At 42.4% G+C, this 18,151-nt stretch overlaps 1 protein-coding gene across 4 annotated transcripts in view; it reads left to right on the top strand.

The window, feature by feature from the left end:
* AFG1L (AFG1 like ATPase) overlaps positions 1 to 16,642 on the top strand; it is a 251,746-nt gene extending 235,104 nt beyond the window's left edge. For 2 of the 4 annotated variants that reach the window (XR_010336654.1, XR_010336655.1), the window contains exon 16: positions 6,764 to 7,365. The gene's annotated coding sequence lies outside the window, so the exon portion shown is untranslated. Of the gene's footprint in view, positions 1 to 6,763; positions 7,367 to 15,293 lie in introns of those variants that run through there. The other 2 variants (XR_010336653.1, XR_002478506.2) reach the window with 2 other exon arrangements.
* The last annotated feature ends 1,509 nt before the right edge of the window (positions 16,643 to 18,151 follow it).

The raw sequence follows: 18,151 nt of genomic DNA, 5'->3' as shown, positions 1-18,151 counted from the left end.
GCATTAAACTAAAACTGCCTGGTAACCTCACACATCAAATTTCATTGGAGCAATTCCCACTCTTTTATATTTCTGTCTTACTCTCTTTCTCTCTCTTTTTTTACATTAAGTGGCTTTGAGGTCATCTCAAGTGAGGCCATTCCATCAAAGCAGCCTTTATAACAAAGTACTTTAAAAGGACCAGGGTGAAGCCACTCACTCCGCTTTCACAGTCAGTGATCACAGCAGCCCTGACCCTTGGTGGGTGGAGTAGGGGAGACAGATAGTAAACAAATCACCATAAAAATAAATGAGACAACATCAGGATGTGTTTAGGGCTGGGACAAAAATGAAGAAGGTGCTATGCTGGAGAGTGCCAGGGCGCCCAGGATCAGAAGGTCAGAGAAGGCCTCTGAGGAGGTGGCTTCTGTGAGGAGCCCTGCAGGACATGAGGCCCAGCTGGGTGACCCTCGGGGCAGAGCATTCTAGTCAGAGGGAGGCTAGTGCAAGGGCCCACAGGCAGGGCTGTGTTCAGGGTATGGGAGGAACAGGAATAACATCTGTGAGTTGGCAACTAATGGCTTTTTTTCCCCAGCTGGGTAAAAAGTATTATTAAAAACCCAATGTATCTGGAATACTGTAGCGGGTGCTACTGTCACATCCCAGGCCACCATCTGTGGATTTTTGTTTGTCCTTGAGAGCAAACTGGTGAGCCTTTGCCCTTCCTCCTCCCTCTGTACTTTCCCCTGATGGGCCTCCTCTTTGATGGCATGTCCAAAACTTCACCTTATCACCTTTTCTTGGTCCTTTTCCTCCTGCTGCCATAGTACAAAAGTCTATACCACCAAACAGAATGCCACCTCCTCCAGGAAGCCTTTCTCAGTCCTAGTCAGCATGATGCAGCAGTAAGAGTCTTTGCTCCAGTCTCCCACAGCACACTGCGAGTATTTCTCCAGCAGCTCTTGCTTCTCTCTACACTGGACTGTATGGCATTTTTTTTTTTTTTGAGATGGAGTCTTGCTCTGTCACCAGGCTGGAGTGCAGTGGCTCGATCTCAGCTCACTGCAACCTCCGCCTCCAAGGTTCAAACGATTCTCCTGTCCCAGCCTACTGAGTAGCTGGGACTACAGGTGTGCATCACCATGCCCAGCTAATTATTTTTTGTATTTTTAGTAGAGACAGGGTTTTACCATGTTGGCCAGGATGGTCTCGATCTCTTGACCTTATGATCCTCCCACCTCAGCCTTTCAAAGTGCTGGGATTACAGGCGTGAGCTGTAATTATCACTCCTGGCCTTATAGCATCTCTTGCAAACACTTCCCTCATCCCAGTACATCAGGCAGCCTCAGGAATGGGATTTGAGCTTTATTCTTCACTGTGTCACACTCATGCTGGGTCCACGCAGATATCTGCAAATGATAGGGCTTACTGGCTGAATCCAGGCAGGTCATGAAGCCAGTGTCATGGAGTAGCTGAGCTTTGCTCACTCTGGGTTAGGTGCTTGGGGGGATGAAAAGGAAAAGGCACAGCTGTTCCTCTAAAGAAGCTTAGAAATCTCTGGTGGTGGGGAGTGGGCAGGCAAGGCTAACACACTGGCAGTACCAGTGTGGGGCAGTGGTCACCAAACTGAGGCAGGAAGGGCACACCACAGAGCACTTGATGGCCACTGGTTCCCAGCAGGAAGAAAGCACGAGGAATTCTATTTGTTGTATTAGTGATCTGAAAAACTGGAAATAAAACTTGTTTTAATAATTTTTGCCATCTGGATGGTCCTTAGCTCCTCTCTCTGGCCATTGTCAGATGGCTATGGTCTAACACCTTTCATCCCCAAGGAGAGGTGGCATTCGCAATGCTGAGGGCTTGAGGATGGCATCCTCACTTGTGCACTCACTGGCAGGGAGTCACCTCACACCGCAGTTTAAGTGCTACAAGGATGTTATGGACATGAGTAATTTTATAAAGACAAGACTTTAAGAACTTTTAAAAAACTTTTTCTTTCCCATTAACTTTTACAGAAGGCACAATATCTTTATAACAGAATCGTCACAGTATTTTGTAAATGAAGTGGTGGGGGTAGAGGTGGTCATGACAATCCTTTGTTCCACATATAGGTTTTTGGATTGCTCATGGCAGTGTGTAAAAGAATTGTTGGACTTAAAGATGAGTTATGTACTTTCTTTGAAAAACAATTTTTAGAACTCTTGATTGTCCTAAATTTGCTGACCTTTCCTATAGGAAGTTGTTCACTAGTATGCACTACAAGTATTTGAAACCTTAGTACTTTCAAGGTATGGGTGATGTTTTTTAACAAGAGTGAGAAGGAAGTGCCCTTCTTCTCACTGAGAAGAACATCTGAGCATCTCTACAAATGTTGCACCATGATGTGATTTGTAGCCAAAAATTATGTTAGGTATTATTTATTTTAAAACGCCCACATCTGCACACAAAAGGATAATAAAATACTATGCACAACTGTACATACATAAATTTCCCAACTTAAATGAAATGGATTTATTTCTTGAAAAGCACAAACCACTGAAACTCACCAAATATGAAATAATTTGAATAGCCCTATAACTATTAAGGAAATTAAATTAGTAACTTAAAAACCTTCCAAAAAAGTCTCCGGTCCCAGGCGATCTCACTAGAGAATTCTATCAAATGTTCAAAAAACAAGTAACACCAAGTTCTACTCAATGTCTTTCAGAAAATCTCAGTCTCTTCCAGAGGGAACACTTCTCAATTCATTTTATGAAGCTAGAATTACTATGATACACAAACCAGACAAAGACAGTATGAAAAAATAATTCCAAAGATCAATATCCCCCATTAGTGTAGATACAAAAATCCTCAGCAAAATATTAGCAAATATCATTCAGCAACATATAAAAATAATTATACACCATAATCAAGAACAGTGTATTTCAGGATGCAGGGCCACTCCAATCTAAGATCCAGACTAAGGCAAGGATGTCTGTTCTCTTAACTTTTATTCAGTGTAGTAGAGTTGAGGTTCTAGCTTGTGCAATAAGACAAGAAAAGGAAATAAAAGGCAAACAGATGAAAGAAAGAAAGAATGAATGAACAAAAATAAAAACACCCCTATTTGCAAGTGCTGATTGTCTATGTAGGAAATTGAAAACAAAAATCTACAAAAAGTTTCTAAAACGAATAAACAAGTTCAGCAAAGTCACAGGATACAAGATAGACATACAAAAGTCAAGTGCATTTCTATATATTGGCAATGAATACAAGGATACTAAAATTAAAAATATGATACAATTTACAATTGCCAAAAAAACAAAAAGAAAAACTACTTTGGTCCAAATCTAACAAAACATCTACATTATTTGTATGCTGAAAACTATAAAATACTAATGATGAAAGAAGATCTAAGTGAATGGAAAGACATACCATATTTATAGATTAGAAGACTTGGCTGGGCATCTGTAATCCTGTAATCCCAGCACTTTGGGAGGCTGAGGCAGTTGGATCACTTGAGCCCAAAAGTTCATGGCCAGCCTGGGCAACATACAGAGACCTCCATCTCTACAAAAAAAAAAAAAAAAAGGAAATGTTTTTTAATTAGCTGGGCATGGTAACACATGCCTTTAGTCCCAGCTGCTCTGGAGGTTGAGGTAGGAGGATTCCTTGAGCCTGGGAGGTCAAGGCTGCAATGAGCTGTGATTGTGCCACTGCACTCCAGCCTAGGCAACAAAAAATAAAAATAAAATACAATAATTTAAAAAAAAGAATAGAAGACTCAACATAGCAGAGATGACAATTCTAAAATTGATATATAAAATTAATGCAATTCCTATCAAAATCCCAGCAAGATTGTTTATATATCTAGACAAGATTATTCTAAACTTTACATAGTTGGGAAGCGAACGTAGGAGGATCATTTGAAGCTAGGAGTTTGAGACCAGCTTGGCCAACTTAGTAAGACTCCCATGTCTACAAAATTTTTTTTAAAAAATTAGCCTAGCATGATGGCACATGCCTGCAGTCCCAGCTCCTCAGGAGGCTGAGGAGGAGGATCACTTGACCCTTGGTGTTTGAGGCTGCAGTGAGCTATGATTATGAAACTGTACTCCAGCCTGAGTAACAGAGCAAGATGCCATCTTATAAGAAAAATAAATATTAAAAAGCTAAAAAAAAAGGTGAAAATATTGAAAAATAAGTATAAAGTGAGAGGAATCACTCTACCCAATCAAGACTTACAACTATAGTAATCAAGACTGTGTGGTTTTTGGTGAAGGGAGGGTCACAGAGATTAATGGAACAGAATAGAGAACTGAAAAATAGACCTACACAGATATATGCAACTGATTAGAAAGATATAAAAGCAATTCAGTAGAAGAAGGATAGGCTTTTCAATAAGTGGTGCTGGGACAACTGGATAAACATAACTATCAACAAAAAGCAAGCAAATCTCTACCTAGAACTCATATCTCACACAAAATTTACCTTAAAATAAATGACAGACTTACATGTAAAGTGTAATCATTTAGGAAAAAATAGAAGAATATATTCAGGATCTATGACTAGGCAAAGAGTTCTTAGACTTGACATTTAAAACACAACCCATACAAGGAAAAACTGATAGATTGGACTTTATCAAAATGAAAACATGCTCTGTGAAAGAGTGCTAAGAGGATGAAAAAACAGGCTGCAGACTGAGAGAAAATGTCTGCAAACTGTATATCCAACAATTCTGTATATCTATGTATCGACATATTCTAGACATTAGTCTGGAGTGTAATTTTTAAGAGCTCTCAAAATTCATAGGTTAAAAAAAGCAATCTAATTAGAAAATGGGCAAAAGGCACTAGCAGAAATTTCACTAAAGAAGCTATACGATGACAAACACAAGAAAAGATGCAGAACATCATGAGCCGTTAGGAAAATGCAAATTAAAATCAAAATGAGATATCACTACACTTCTAGCAGAATGGCTAAAATAAAAAATAGTGACAACACTGAATGTTGGATAGGATACAAGAAAACTGATCAAACATTGCCAGTGGGAGGGCAAAACAGTAGAGTTACTCTGGAAAACAGTTTGGCAGATTCCCTAAAAACAAAACATGGCCGGGCGCGGTGGCTCACGCCTGTAATCCCAGCACTTTGGGAGGCTGAGGCGGGTGGATCACGAGGTCAAGAGATCGAAACCATCCTGGTCAACATGGTGAAACCCCGTCTCTATTAAACATATAAAAAATTAGCCGAGCATGGTGGCACGTGCCTGTAATCCCAGCTACTCAGGAGGCTGAGGCAGGAGAATTGCCTGAACCCAGAGGCGGAGGTTGTGGCGAGTCGAGATCGCGCCATTGCACTCCAGTCTGGGTAACAAGAGCGAAACGCCGTCTCAAAAAAAAAAAAAAAAAAAAAAAAGACAAAACATGTGGCTGGGTGTGAAGGCTCACGCCTGTAGTCCCAGCACTTTGGGAGGCTGAGGTGGGAGGATCACTGGAACCCAGGAGTTTGTGATCAGCCTGGGCAAAATTAATTAATTAATTAAAATAAAAATGAAAATGAAACATGCAACTTCCATACAACAAAGCAATTGTATCCCTGCACCTTTATATCAGCAAAGTAACTTATTTTCATATAAAAACCTGTACACCAATTTTCACAGATACTTTGTATGTAGTAACTAAAACATGCCAACAACCAAAGTGTCCTTCAATGGGTGAATGGTTAAACAAATTGTGGTACATCTATACCATGGAATATTATTCAGCAATAAAAAGGACAAACTATTGATTCACACAACAACTTGGCTGAATCTCCAGAGAATTATGCTTAGTGAATAAAGCCACTCACTCCAAATTATAGATAGTATGATTCCATTTATGTAACATTTTTGAAATGACAGAAGTATAAAAATGGAGAGCTGATTAGTGGCTGCCAAGGGTTAGGGATATGCAGCAGGAGGGAAGCTGTAGTCCCAGCACTTTGGGAGGCTGAGGCAGGAGGACCACTGGAACCCAGGAGTTTGTGATCACCCTGGGCAACATTAAATTAATAAATACATAAAATAAAAATTAAAACGAAACATACAGTTATAAAGAGCAATAGGAGGGATCCTTTGGTGATAGAAATGTTTTGGATGTCAATATCCTTGTTGTGTATTGTACCATAGTTTTGCAAGATTTTACCATTGGGGGACAATGGGTCAATCTTCTGTGGCATCGCTCTGTACTATTTCTTACAACCATATGTGAATTTATACTTACCTCAAAACAAAATTTTAATTAAAAAAATGATATTTGAAATCGAGATGATATTTGATCCAAGAATCTTTTGTAGGTGGCTTCATCATGGGCAGAAATAAAGCTGAACAAATCAGGAAACCCAGCTATAGCTAGAGAAGGGAAGGGATGTGTGTTGAAACTGTACCTTGCTTTACAGGATAATAAAATGCCTTCTAAAATGAATGTTGATAAACTACTCTAGAGCAGTGGATCTTTTAAGTGCCCATTTTGCAGACCAACCCTTAGCGTCATGTCCAACACCCAGTAGGCACTCCACAAAATGTCAGTGGAACTGATGACTTGTCTCCGCTATACACTGACGATTCTCTGTAGTTGAACAGAGGGCGAGGGGACCTAAGGAAGAACATACAATGAAAGCCGCAGGTACATGGCTTCTCCATTTTCTCTCCTTTTCCTCCTCTCTCTTCTTCCTCTCCCTTCTTCTCTCCCTTTTCCCTTTCCTCTCTCTCCTCTCCCTTTCTCTTCATCTTTCTCCCTTTCCTCCCTCCCTCCTCAAACCTCAGAAAATCACAGAGTGTGGGAGTTTGAAGGAAATGAAGATTGAAATTTGCATGTATGCTCAGCTCACAGCCACCAGATGGCAGGAGGAGATCAAGAAATTCAGGCAAAGCCCTTCTGAGCCCTACTTGCTTCACCTTAAAGAAACCACAACCTGCCAGCACCTGGCCAGCTTGCTTTTCTGGGTAAGTGATTATGTGGAGAAATATTTTTTGTTTTCCAGAACTGCCTGTAAAACAATACCCGGTGCTGGCCAAAGCAAGTAGATGCTGTGTAGTTTGGTAGTGAAGGTACCTGAGGAAGGGACACTGTGCTGCTGCTTCTGCTTCCCTCTGCTTTTTCTTTCTGCATCTGCAGAATTGGGGTTCTGGTTGTGAGCTGCCTCACTGTGATAAGGCAGCTGAGAGATGAAATGAGTCAAGTGCCCTGCCTGCCACAGATGAGAGATGTTTCTCTAGGAAGAATGACCACCGCCCCCTACAAGGAACACATGAAGTGCCCCAGTACTGTGGTGGCTGTGAACCTTGGAGTGATCTCTAAACATGCTTCCAGTCCTGATGTCATTCCCTAGCGAAGTAAGACAATGACACCAACAGAGTTACACTCACTAGAAAAAGTTGCCCATGACAGGTACCAGAGGCAGTAGAGAAAGAGATTTTCTTGGTAAGAATGGTTCTGGGAGGGGTGCATTTAGAGCCAGGAACTGTAGGTGAGATCTCAGCCTTGCTCTAAGCTTGACCCTCCAGCCTCACTCTCCCACCTGCAAATGAGAGTGATGCCTGTCCCTCAGCAGAGATGATGTGGAAACATTCATTCTGCCCCGAGTAGACTTGGTATATAATCATGTGTGGAAGTTAGAGATGTCTCCTCCTCATCCTTCATGCTGAATTTCACCCTCTTCTGAAGATATCTGAGTGTCTCCACCAAGGAGAGGTGGAGTCCACAGGCTGACAGGTGCCCCACCATACTAGAAGCATGCCTAGTGGGCACTGTCTCAGGCCAGCTGGTTGACCAGTTTTGGCTTCTTTCTCCAGTTTTGGGTAACTTCATCCTGTTTCACAAATATCATGGTTATTTCTTGGCATATTAAGCTGTGAGATGAGCAATGTAACTGGGGCCAACGTATGTTTTCATTTTAATCAGGAAATTCTTGAGACTTCACCAAAAGTCCTTCTGTTCCCATATTTTCCTTCCAAATGTCTTACGCAGGGCAGATAGGAGGTAAAAGTAAAAACAAACGGTAGGAGATGCTACAGTTACTCTGATGAAAGCCCTAGGAGCAGGCGGCAGAGTGCTCAGGCCTCCAGTGGGAGTCAAGGGATCTGGTTCTCCAGGGATAGCCTCAGACTGGCTCTTGGGAAAACCAGAAAACCTGACTTGAAAACACACCCTTTTTCAGTGGCAATGTATTCTGGAATGGGCACTTGGAGACAGTTTGGTGGTTCAAAGGAAAGGAATCTAAGGAACAGAATGAAAGTAAAGGCAGGTCATTGGTACAAAACAACTTTGCAACAAGGGAGGCACTGGTGGAGGCACCTTCTGGAAGTCCACTGGAAGCCTGAAGAAGGCTGCAGTCCAATGCCCAGCACAACTTGCTGGCCTCTGCTGTGTGGCTGAATGCACACGGGGTGCCCTGACACTGGCCATTTTGCAAGGAACTAGGGGACAATAGCAGCTGATGGCCGCAAGAGTGCGGAGCCCACAGCAAAGGGATTAATGATGATCCACAAGGACCCCTGTGGAGAGATGTCAAACAGTGTCTGCAGATGATTCTAGCAAGTGCGGCAGTAGCCAGGGGTATTAGGAGTATTAGAATAACATTTGGCACAGGTTGCAAAGTGGAGCAATCCCACCCTAGTTAATTGCAGGTTTCACTCAGGCAAAACAATGGTGCAAATACCACTGAGGCCTCCATGGACAAGACCTAGTTTCACTCCCAAGATTGCTCTGAAACATCATCCCTTCAGGAGAAAGATGCTCCAACCTTGGGTCTCATCCCTGAGGTGAATCCCTTTTCAGCAACTATTTAATTTGTTTAAACTATGCAAGATTAGAATAGGGTGATGGTGGTGGTTATAAAACTCAGAATAAATGTTAGTTTTATTATATAGCTCATCTCTTTTTTAAAAGGGATATTTTCCCCAATATGAATCTTTCCTGTGACAACAGTTATAGGTCAAACAAGGCAGAACCACAAAGACATTACACCCATTTTCTATTAGGGCAGAATTTCCTTGCTGATGCAAAAGTGCTGGCATTTTTTCCTTAGCTTCATCCCCAAAGAAAAGGAAGCCAGGGACATAGGCATGGGGATAATCAGCAGTAAGGAAAAAAAGAGCCATTGATAGTTTTGCCCAACTTTCCTGCATAAAAGAGCCCTTTTTAATGTCAGATGGTGCCAAGGCCTCTCCCATGATTGTAGTTCTGCTCTATTACCCATTGATTGAGAAAAATTCATAATGATAAATATTTATAAGGCATATAAAAACCGCTCAAAAATAGTAGCACATGGTTATGTGAGGTATGGTTTCTCAATCTCAGGCAATGTTTGGAGGCCACTGGCAGAGCTGCTGTAACAGCTCCAGGAAACCCAGAAGGGAAAAAGGCTAAGACACATCCTTCCCTGAAGAGGTCCACCATCTAGTTTTTAAAGAATGGGCCTACACAGGGCTTCGCTTCACAGCGTTGACATTAGCACAGCACGAGGCAGACAAGGACCTTCCCCGCAGGGTCCCTCTGGAAGCATTCACTGCTAAATAACTGAGGACTACTGAGGGGAGGGGAAGAAAGGGGAGGGGTTTGCGATAATAAAACTGCAGTCTGATAGGCCAGAAGCTGCTGCAATGAGCCCCCCACCCCCTACCCTAGGGGAGCCAGACCCGAAAAAGCAAGGTGATGGACACATTCTCTTACTTTAGGATCTCAACTCCTCTGACATTAGCATAGCCTGGTATAGAGCTGAGGACAGTTCTCCCATCTGCTCTCCTACGTCACATCAGGGTAAAGGCCAGACCACCTGTGGTCAGATGCTGTCCCAGGACCCCAGAACCTCAAACAGGAGAGGAGCAGGTGGCTGTGGGTGGTTCCCTGGCTGAGATCTTCCTTCAGAACCTCTCCTTGACCCAGCCGGCTGGAGAAATGCAAGCCTTGGAGATAGGAATTTAGCCTGAAGCCATCGAAGGGGCTCTATTACAGGGTCATACCAGTGCTTTGAAAAACAGATTTCACTTCTCTACCTAGAAATTAGTCCTCTTTCCTTGGATACCTTAAAGGGAAATGGTAACAAAAAAAGTTAACCAGTGACCTGATCCTCCAAGCCCAGCCGGTGATCAGATTTTGGTTGGGGGTGGAGTAGTCTATTTCCCACCCCCTGCCATCCAGGAGTTGCTCTAGAAGTCCAAGCCTTCTTTTTGGGAAGGCAAGGGGTTGCCATGAGTGCAAGAAGGCACCCTGGCTATGCACAGAAGAACACAAGGCAAATTTTATATTTTATGCTCAAGTGAGGGGTAAAGTGGTAACTATGGGAAGGAAAGCTAACTGGGGCAGATTATAATAAATCACAGGTCACTAAGCAGTTTGAACCCACAGCTGGATGCAGATACAGAAAATGACATCTTCCTAAAGAGCATCTCTGAAACACTCTAACAAAAACTAACAGGAGCTGTTGCCTTAGGGCAATGCCAATTCAGCAGAAATGAGGATCTCCCAGAGCAGTAGATTTTCTATGATTAAAAGTCAAATGAGTCTAGTAACTTAATTATAATATTTTTCTCTCCTCGTCTGCACTCAGGAGCATTTGGCATCTTTTATCAGGGCCACGACTACCTCAGGTACCTGCAAAAGGCTTCAATAAAAATAATCTGATTTTCTATAGCTCTGACAATTTACTGATTTGGTAAAAGATCAGAGCCTGCTACCAATGGCACCCTCTGTGGTCAGAGACTGCTTAACTATCAACTGTTTCTTGTGCCCAATGGTATCATAGATACGGGAAGATTCCGATGATTAAACCTCCCTCCTTCCCTCCCTTTCTCCCTTCCTTTCTTCTACATTTATTGAGTGCCTGCTATGTGCAGAATATATGAAGACCAGTTAGATACAATGCCTGGCCTCAATAAGCTTCCAGTCTAGTGAGGAAACAGCCCTTGTTAAAAAACCAGCTAAATCCAATGGTTAGAAATAGCTAAACCATGAAGAAATAATGAACATCCACAAACATGTGAACAAGGGAAAACACAGCAGCCTTGAGGCATTTTAACTGTCAGAGATATGGGCCAGAAGTTTTGCTTGTAAATCAGTGCACACAGAAGATGCTGGGTAAATCCTTGTCGAAGAAATTCATTAACATAATCACAAAAGCTAGCACTAGAGAGTGCATCTGAGATTCTCTACTTCAGCACTTTCATTTTATAAAAGAGGAAATTGAGACTCGGGAAGGTCAAATGTATTGGGTGAGCCAAGGATGGAGCAGGGTACAGCAGCCACGTCTCCTGGTTCCTGTGCCCTTTCTCCCACATTGAATCCTGACCTGGAAAACCTGGGCTTTCAACATGCGCTTTTCTGAAAAGGAATTAGGAGACAGACTTTACCCTCTAGTAGCTCAGAGTAAGAGAAGAAAGATCCCACTGCAAAAGGACTTAGAAAAGTAAGTGAGGCTGAAGCTGTAAGAGAAGGAAGTGGGTTGCTCAGCATTCAACAAAACAGAATAAACAGTTAAAGAAGGCTGGGTGTGGTGGCTCATGCCTGTAATCCCAGCACTTTGGGAGGCTGAGGCAAGCAGATCATCTGAGGTCAGGGGTTCGAGACCAGCCTGGCCAGCATGGTGAAACCTCGTCTCTACTGAAAATGCAAAAAATTAGCCAGCACGGTGGCACATTCCTGCAATCTAGCTACTCAGGAGTCTGCAGCAGGAGAATCACTTGAATCCAGGAGGCAGAGTTTTCAGTGAGCCAAGATTGTGCCACTGAACTCCAGCTTGGATGACAGAGCAAGATTCTGTCTCAAAAAACAACAGCAACAACAACAAAAACCAAAAAACAATAGTTAAAGGAGTCTTAATTTAAGAGAAATAATTTCTAACAAGAGAAATGTGTTTCTACTGGGCTAGTGCAGCATGACCCCCCTGTAATGTTTCCTTGGGTGGTAAACTAAAGCAGAGCATCTGTGAGGCCAGATCCAGGGCCTGGTCCCCAGTGAAGGGCTCATGTGGGCCAGAGGCAGCATGCTTCCAATCCAGCCAGCTGTCTTCCAGGTGAGGGTAAGGGGAAGCAGAGCATAGGGATGGACACTGTAGCAGTGTGGGGAGAGTGTGGTCTTTACAATCAGCCAGGCCTGGGTTCAGGTCTCAGCTCTGCCAGGGCCTCAGCTGGGAAATCTCAGGCCTGTGGCCAAGCTTCAACCTCCTTATTTATGAAATGGGGAGAACATTATCTCTTTTATAGGGCTGATTTTATAATCCTTTATATTGTGATTTTTATGATGATTAAATATATATATTTAGAAGCTTCTAGTGTAGGCACTACGTCTTAGTAGGTATGTAATAAATCTTAGTTAAATCTAAATTGTTTAAATCCATCATCACTAAAAGAAGAAAACACAAAAACTAAATAGTTCAACAATTCCAAGTGCTACTGAGAATGTGGACAGTAGATACTCACACAGTGCTGTGGAGAGTAGAAACTGTATAGCCACTTTGGAGAAGAGTCTGGCATTGAGTGATGTGGAAGATGCATAGGGCTATTACCCAGCAATTCTTCTATTAGGTATATACTAAACTCAGGCCAAGCATTGTTGGCTCACACTTGTAATCTCAGTACTTTGAGAGGCAGAGGCAGGAGGATCACTTGGAGCCAGGAGTTTGAGACCAGCCTGGGCAACATATCGAGACTCCATCTCTACAAAATGATAAATAAATAAATAAATAAAAGTACATATTAAACTCATGCACATGTGACCAGGAATGTTTATAATAACAATGTTTGCAATTGCCCTAAACTGGTAACAACCCAATTAGCCATCAACATTAGAATAGATCAACAAGTAACTATTACAGATAAGAGACAGATAACTATTCATATAATGAAATATCATATAGCCATGAAAATGAATGAACTACAGCAACACACAGCAACACGGATGAATCTCACGAACACAATATGGAGAAGCAGCAGCAAGACACAAAAGAACATATGCAGTGTGATCCCATTCATATGAAGATCAAAAACAGGAAAAAAATGAGATAACAGTATTTAGGGATACTAAATACTATATCCCTAAATACAGCAAACACAGAAAGCTATAAAGAAAAGCAAAGAAATTATTACCATAAAAGTTAGGAAAATGATTACTTTTAGGGAGAGAGAAGAGGGATTTGTTTGTTTGTTTAATTAGAAACAGGGTCTCACTCGGTTGCCCAGGCTGGAGTGCAGTGGCACCAGCATGACTCACTGCAACACTGAAATCCTGGGCTCAAGCGATCCTCCCAACTTGGCCTCTCAAAGTGCTGGGATTATAGGTATGAGCCACTGCACCAAGTCGAGAGGAGGGTTTTGATGGGGAAGGGCATTCCAGGGATTTATAGGGCACTAGTAATGTTCTGTTCCCTGATCTGGGTGATAGTTACACTTGGTTGTTCTCTTTATAATAATTCATTAAACTGTACTGTTAACTTAAATGGTTTTCAGTTTTCTATATGTATGTTATAGTTTTTTTTTTTTTTTTTTTCTGAGACAGAGTCTTGCTCTGTCACCCAGGCCGGAGTGCAGGGGCCCAATCTCAGCTCACTGCAACCTCTGCCTCCCTGGTTCAAGCAATTCTCCTGCCTCAGCCTCCTGAGTAGCTGGGATTACAGGTGCCCATCACCATGCCCGGCTAATTTTTGTATTTGTAGTAGAGACAGGGGTTTCACCATGTTGGCCAGGTTGGTCTGGAACTGCTGGCCTCAAGTGATCTACTTACCTCAACCTCCCAAAGTGCTTGGATTATAGATGTGAGTCACCGTCCCTGGTCTATATGTGTATTTCTTGATAAAAAGTGAAATAAATGTACATGCTGAAGAAGGAGACAGAAGTATCATCCTCATAGATGAGGGACAAGAAAAAATACAGGTATCTTATAAAATATTTCTGTCTTTGTTTCATTTTGGATAAGTTGAAAGATGCAAGGTTAGTAACCATTTTTTTATGAGAGAATGAAGTAGCACTAGGTAGGATACTATTAAAGACTTCTAGACAGAATTTTCCAGGCCATCTAACATTATCATCTTCTGAGTATTTCTTTTTTTTTTCTTTTGAGACGGAGTTTCGCTCTTGTTACCCAGGCTGGAGTGCAATGGCGCGATCTCGGCTCACTGCAACCTCCGCCTCCTGGGTTCAGGCAATTCTCCTGCCTCAGCCTCCTGAGTAGCTGGGATTACAGGCACGCGCCACCATGCCCAGCTAATTTTTTGTATTTTCAGTAGAGACGAGGTTTCACCATGTTGACCAGGATGGTCTTGATCTCTTGACCTCGTGATCCACCCGCCTCGGCCTCCCAAAGTGCTGGGATTACAGGCGTGAGCCACCGCGCCCGGCCCCTAAGTATTTCTTGAATGCAGAAATTAAGCATCGTGACATATGAATTTTGACCTGGTGTAATTCCAATATTAATGCACAACAATTGTGAGAAAATGGAGAGGGACTAACTTAAAACATATATAGACAAATTAGTGTTCATACTTTTGTGAAAGGAATGCTATTCTCATTGTTCTCTTGGGGATCAATTAGTTTGACAAGAATTTTTTTTTATAATATTGAGTTTATAAGAGGGAAATGGATCAAGATGGCTGCCTCTATTGGACTGGGCCTCATGGAATTCTTCTGCCAGTAGTTTTCTTCAGATCTGATTATTTGGCAGGTAAAGAAACCAAGTTATCAGATCTGGGGGACTGCTGGCAGTGGTTTCTGAGGCTACTGACATTTCCTGTAGCCCCTACTCTGCTGCCCATGGAGAAAGGCAGCCTGTGCCAGCCACAGCCTCTCTGGTTCCCAGGCTCCATGTAGGTCACGTGGACCCTACTGCTCATGGTTGTCATGACAGCCTACTCCAACAACATATTCATATTTTCATGGCACAAGTGAAAAGAGAGGGCCCAGCTCAAACCTCACCATTTTCCCGGATGGCAATAACCCCAGAAACTCCAAGAGGGATTTCACTTTCCATAGAGAATAGGAAGCCCTGACCGAAAGTGACTGGATTCGGTCAGTTCCCAAAACAGGATGAGGACCACAGGGATTGTGTTTGTTGATGGAATTACGCACTTGGCTTCATTATTTGTTTCCAAAATACAGATTTTATAAAAGTCATTTTAAGTGTAAAAAAAACCCCTTCAGATTATACATTTGAGAAGTGAAGTTGGAAAAGGACTCTCGATGCTGTGTGAATGTGTGAGGTTCAGATGTTATGCTTTCATAAAATAACTTGTGTTTGAAGGCCTGGACACTTCCTCCTCACAGATGTCTCACTTAGTAATTTTGTTACCTATTTTGGTGGCTTCAGCTGTCTCTCCAGAAATGAGCACAAGGAGCCCCTAAGGAGACACAGATATGGGATATTAAAGGAACATGAACTATGCCAGGGAGTTACAGGAGTGGAGGTAAGCCTTTCCGTTGCATGGAGCAGAGCTGCTTTCTGAGGAGAGGGAATCTGACCCCCAGCCAAAACCAATTCTCTGATGAAAACTCTGATGGTCTCAGGACAGATGGCTTGGACATCATCTCTTGGAGTGAGCAGACAAGCCTCACAAACTTGTCCCAGTAACACCATTAGGACCTCTACTCTGAAAGACCACCGAGTAGGGCTCAGCCAGGACCTGAACTGAGAGAAAAGTTCCTCCAACAAAGGAAAAACTTTCTTCAGAGACGATTGAACCATGGCTAATGGGTATAGCATTCAGACTCAGATACCCTATCTTTATAGCGGCTGTGGTAGCTTGATTTGGTACTTTTCTTTCACTTTTTCTTTCTTTGTCTACAGGTAACAGAACACAATACAGCTGGAGAAATTAGAGCAAAGGGTTCCCCATCTTTCCGTGGGACTTGCCTTTCCCCACACTCACGCTCTTCCACAATGAGTTCCTCTGTCTTCTGACAGGGCAGGAGAAGCTTTGCAATGCTGGGGACTGTCACTTAGCTCCATTTCTTTGTTTCTTTGCTTCATCCTGTGTCCCTGCTACTAGCTGATCTTTTAGTTGACTTTCTGTTGGGTTATTTACACTGTCAACCAGGGTCATTTACACTGTCCTAATATCAGGATCTACAGTATTTTCTATGTCACTGGAAACTTTGCCTTCCCCGGGCACTTGACGTGTGTCCTCACCTAGAGGTTTATAGGTTTATATAAAGGATATTACAAAGGATACAGAAGAAGAGGGTATGGAGGGCAAGGTATAGGGGAAGAGGGCCTGGAGGTTCTGTGCCCTCCTGGGTATGCCACCCTGAAGGAACCTCCTTCTGGTCAGCTATCTGGTATTTCCTATACTTGACAGTTTTCTATGGCAACATTTGCTGACACATGTGCGCAGGTCTCATACCTTGCTAGCTTGAAAATTTTAGACTGATGTTTACATCAGACTTGGTAAATTTGCCATACTTTTAATTTTTCCTCTGCTGTCTTCAGGTTTCACAAGTTTACTCCATTTCTAGACATGGCTGTGGGAGGAGCGATAATCAGATTTAATGTCCCTGGAGCCCTAAATCACATCCTTTGTGGGGGGCTTTAGTACCAGGCTATTCCAGAAAACTTTACACATTAGTGGACATGTGAAACCAAACCAGGGAGATGCAGCATATTCTGTAGAGTAATGAATGGTTCCACATGGCCTTGACTTCTTTGAAGTACCATATCAATTTTTTTTTTTTGAGGTGGAGTCTTGCTATGTCGCCTAGGCTGGAGTGCAGTGGTGCAATCTCAGCTCACTGCAACCTCCGCCTCTTGGGTTCAAGTGGTTCTCCTGCCTCAGCCTCCTGAGTAGCTGGGACTATGGGAGCCTGCCACCATGCCCAGCTAATTTTTGTACTTTTAGTAGAGACGGTGTTTCACTATATTGGCCAGGCTGGTTTCAAACTCCTGATCTCATGATCTGCCTGCCCCAGCCTTCCAAAGTGCTAGGATTATAGGCGTGAGGCACAGTGCTCAGCCCACATCAATGTTTTAAAGTAATTTGTATTTAAAGTTCCAATTACTAGGCATTTTATTTATGTATTTATTTTTGAGAGTCCTGCTTTGTTGCCCAGGCTAGAGTGCAGTGGCACAATCTTGGCTCACTGCAACATCTGCCTCCTGGGTTGAAGCGATTCTCCGGCCTCAGCCTCCCAAGTAGCTGGGACTACAGGAGCCCGCCACCACACCCAGCTAATTTTTGCATTTTTAGTAGAGACTGGGTTTCACTATATTGGCCAGGCTGGTCTCAAACTCCTGATCTCGTGATCTACCCGCCTCAGCCTCCCAAAGTGCTGGGATTACAGGTATGAGTCACCATGCCCAGCTCTCATTTTAAATAGATTTTCTAACAAGTGGACATAGATACATGCTCACTTCACAAGTTTTTGCAAGATGAAAAATGGAGTAGATGGACCACTTACAAAGCTTAGTGCCATTTGCTGGAGGCCAGTCAGCCAGAAGCATTGTGTTAATTCTGATTTTGTCTTCCTTTCCTCTAGAGAGATTGGTTGGAATTTACAATAGGGGTTTTTACATTTAACATTAAAAATGTAATCACAACTGTCATTCTTACTGCTGGGTTTCAAAAAAAATTGAGTACTTTGTTTCCAACTAACTTTCTTCAACTGACAAACGATAACATATAAAGTGTTTAGCCTGGTCCCTGTGTCTTCACGGATGTAAAATCTAATTGGGAAGAAAAACAAAGAAGTATTTTGATTTCAAATCTACTCAGTTGTTTTATATAGACTCTTGTTCGTTTCTTCTGTTTTCAAACTTCCTTTTTATTTGTTTAAACCTATTAAGCACACTTATTTTCTGTGTCAGCTTATTCTCATACCCAAGCCTTTGTGTATCTGACCTTACAGTTTTTCTGTCTGCTCTTACATGGAACCTTGCTTATTATATGTTTGTGTTTTCTGATTATGATTATGGAAATTCTTTGGGGCCTAGGTTCAAGATGGTCCTCCAAGAGGATGTGTCTTTCCTTCTGCCAGTTGTTAAAAGCACCACAAACTGGGGCTCATTAAGTTTTTAAAATAATTCCATGGTATCATGAATTTGGGTCATAATACAACATATGGACCACACCATATGTGAGATGGACACATGAATTCTCAAGGAAGATTTATTCTGCTTTATTCAGGACTTTGATCAAGACAGACGATTTTTCCTGGGCTCCTCTTCTGCAAAGC

This window comes from Aotus nancymaae, unplaced genomic scaffold (genome assembly GCF_030222135.1).
Source record: "Aotus nancymaae isolate 86718 unplaced genomic scaffold, 86718_ANA_hifiasm-v0.15.2.pri h1tg000040l, whole genome shotgun sequence".
NCBI classification, from domain to species: domain Eukaryota; kingdom Metazoa; phylum Chordata; class Mammalia; order Primates; family Aotidae; genus Aotus; species Aotus nancymaae.
This window is presented reverse-complemented; position numbering and strand designations above follow the sequence as displayed.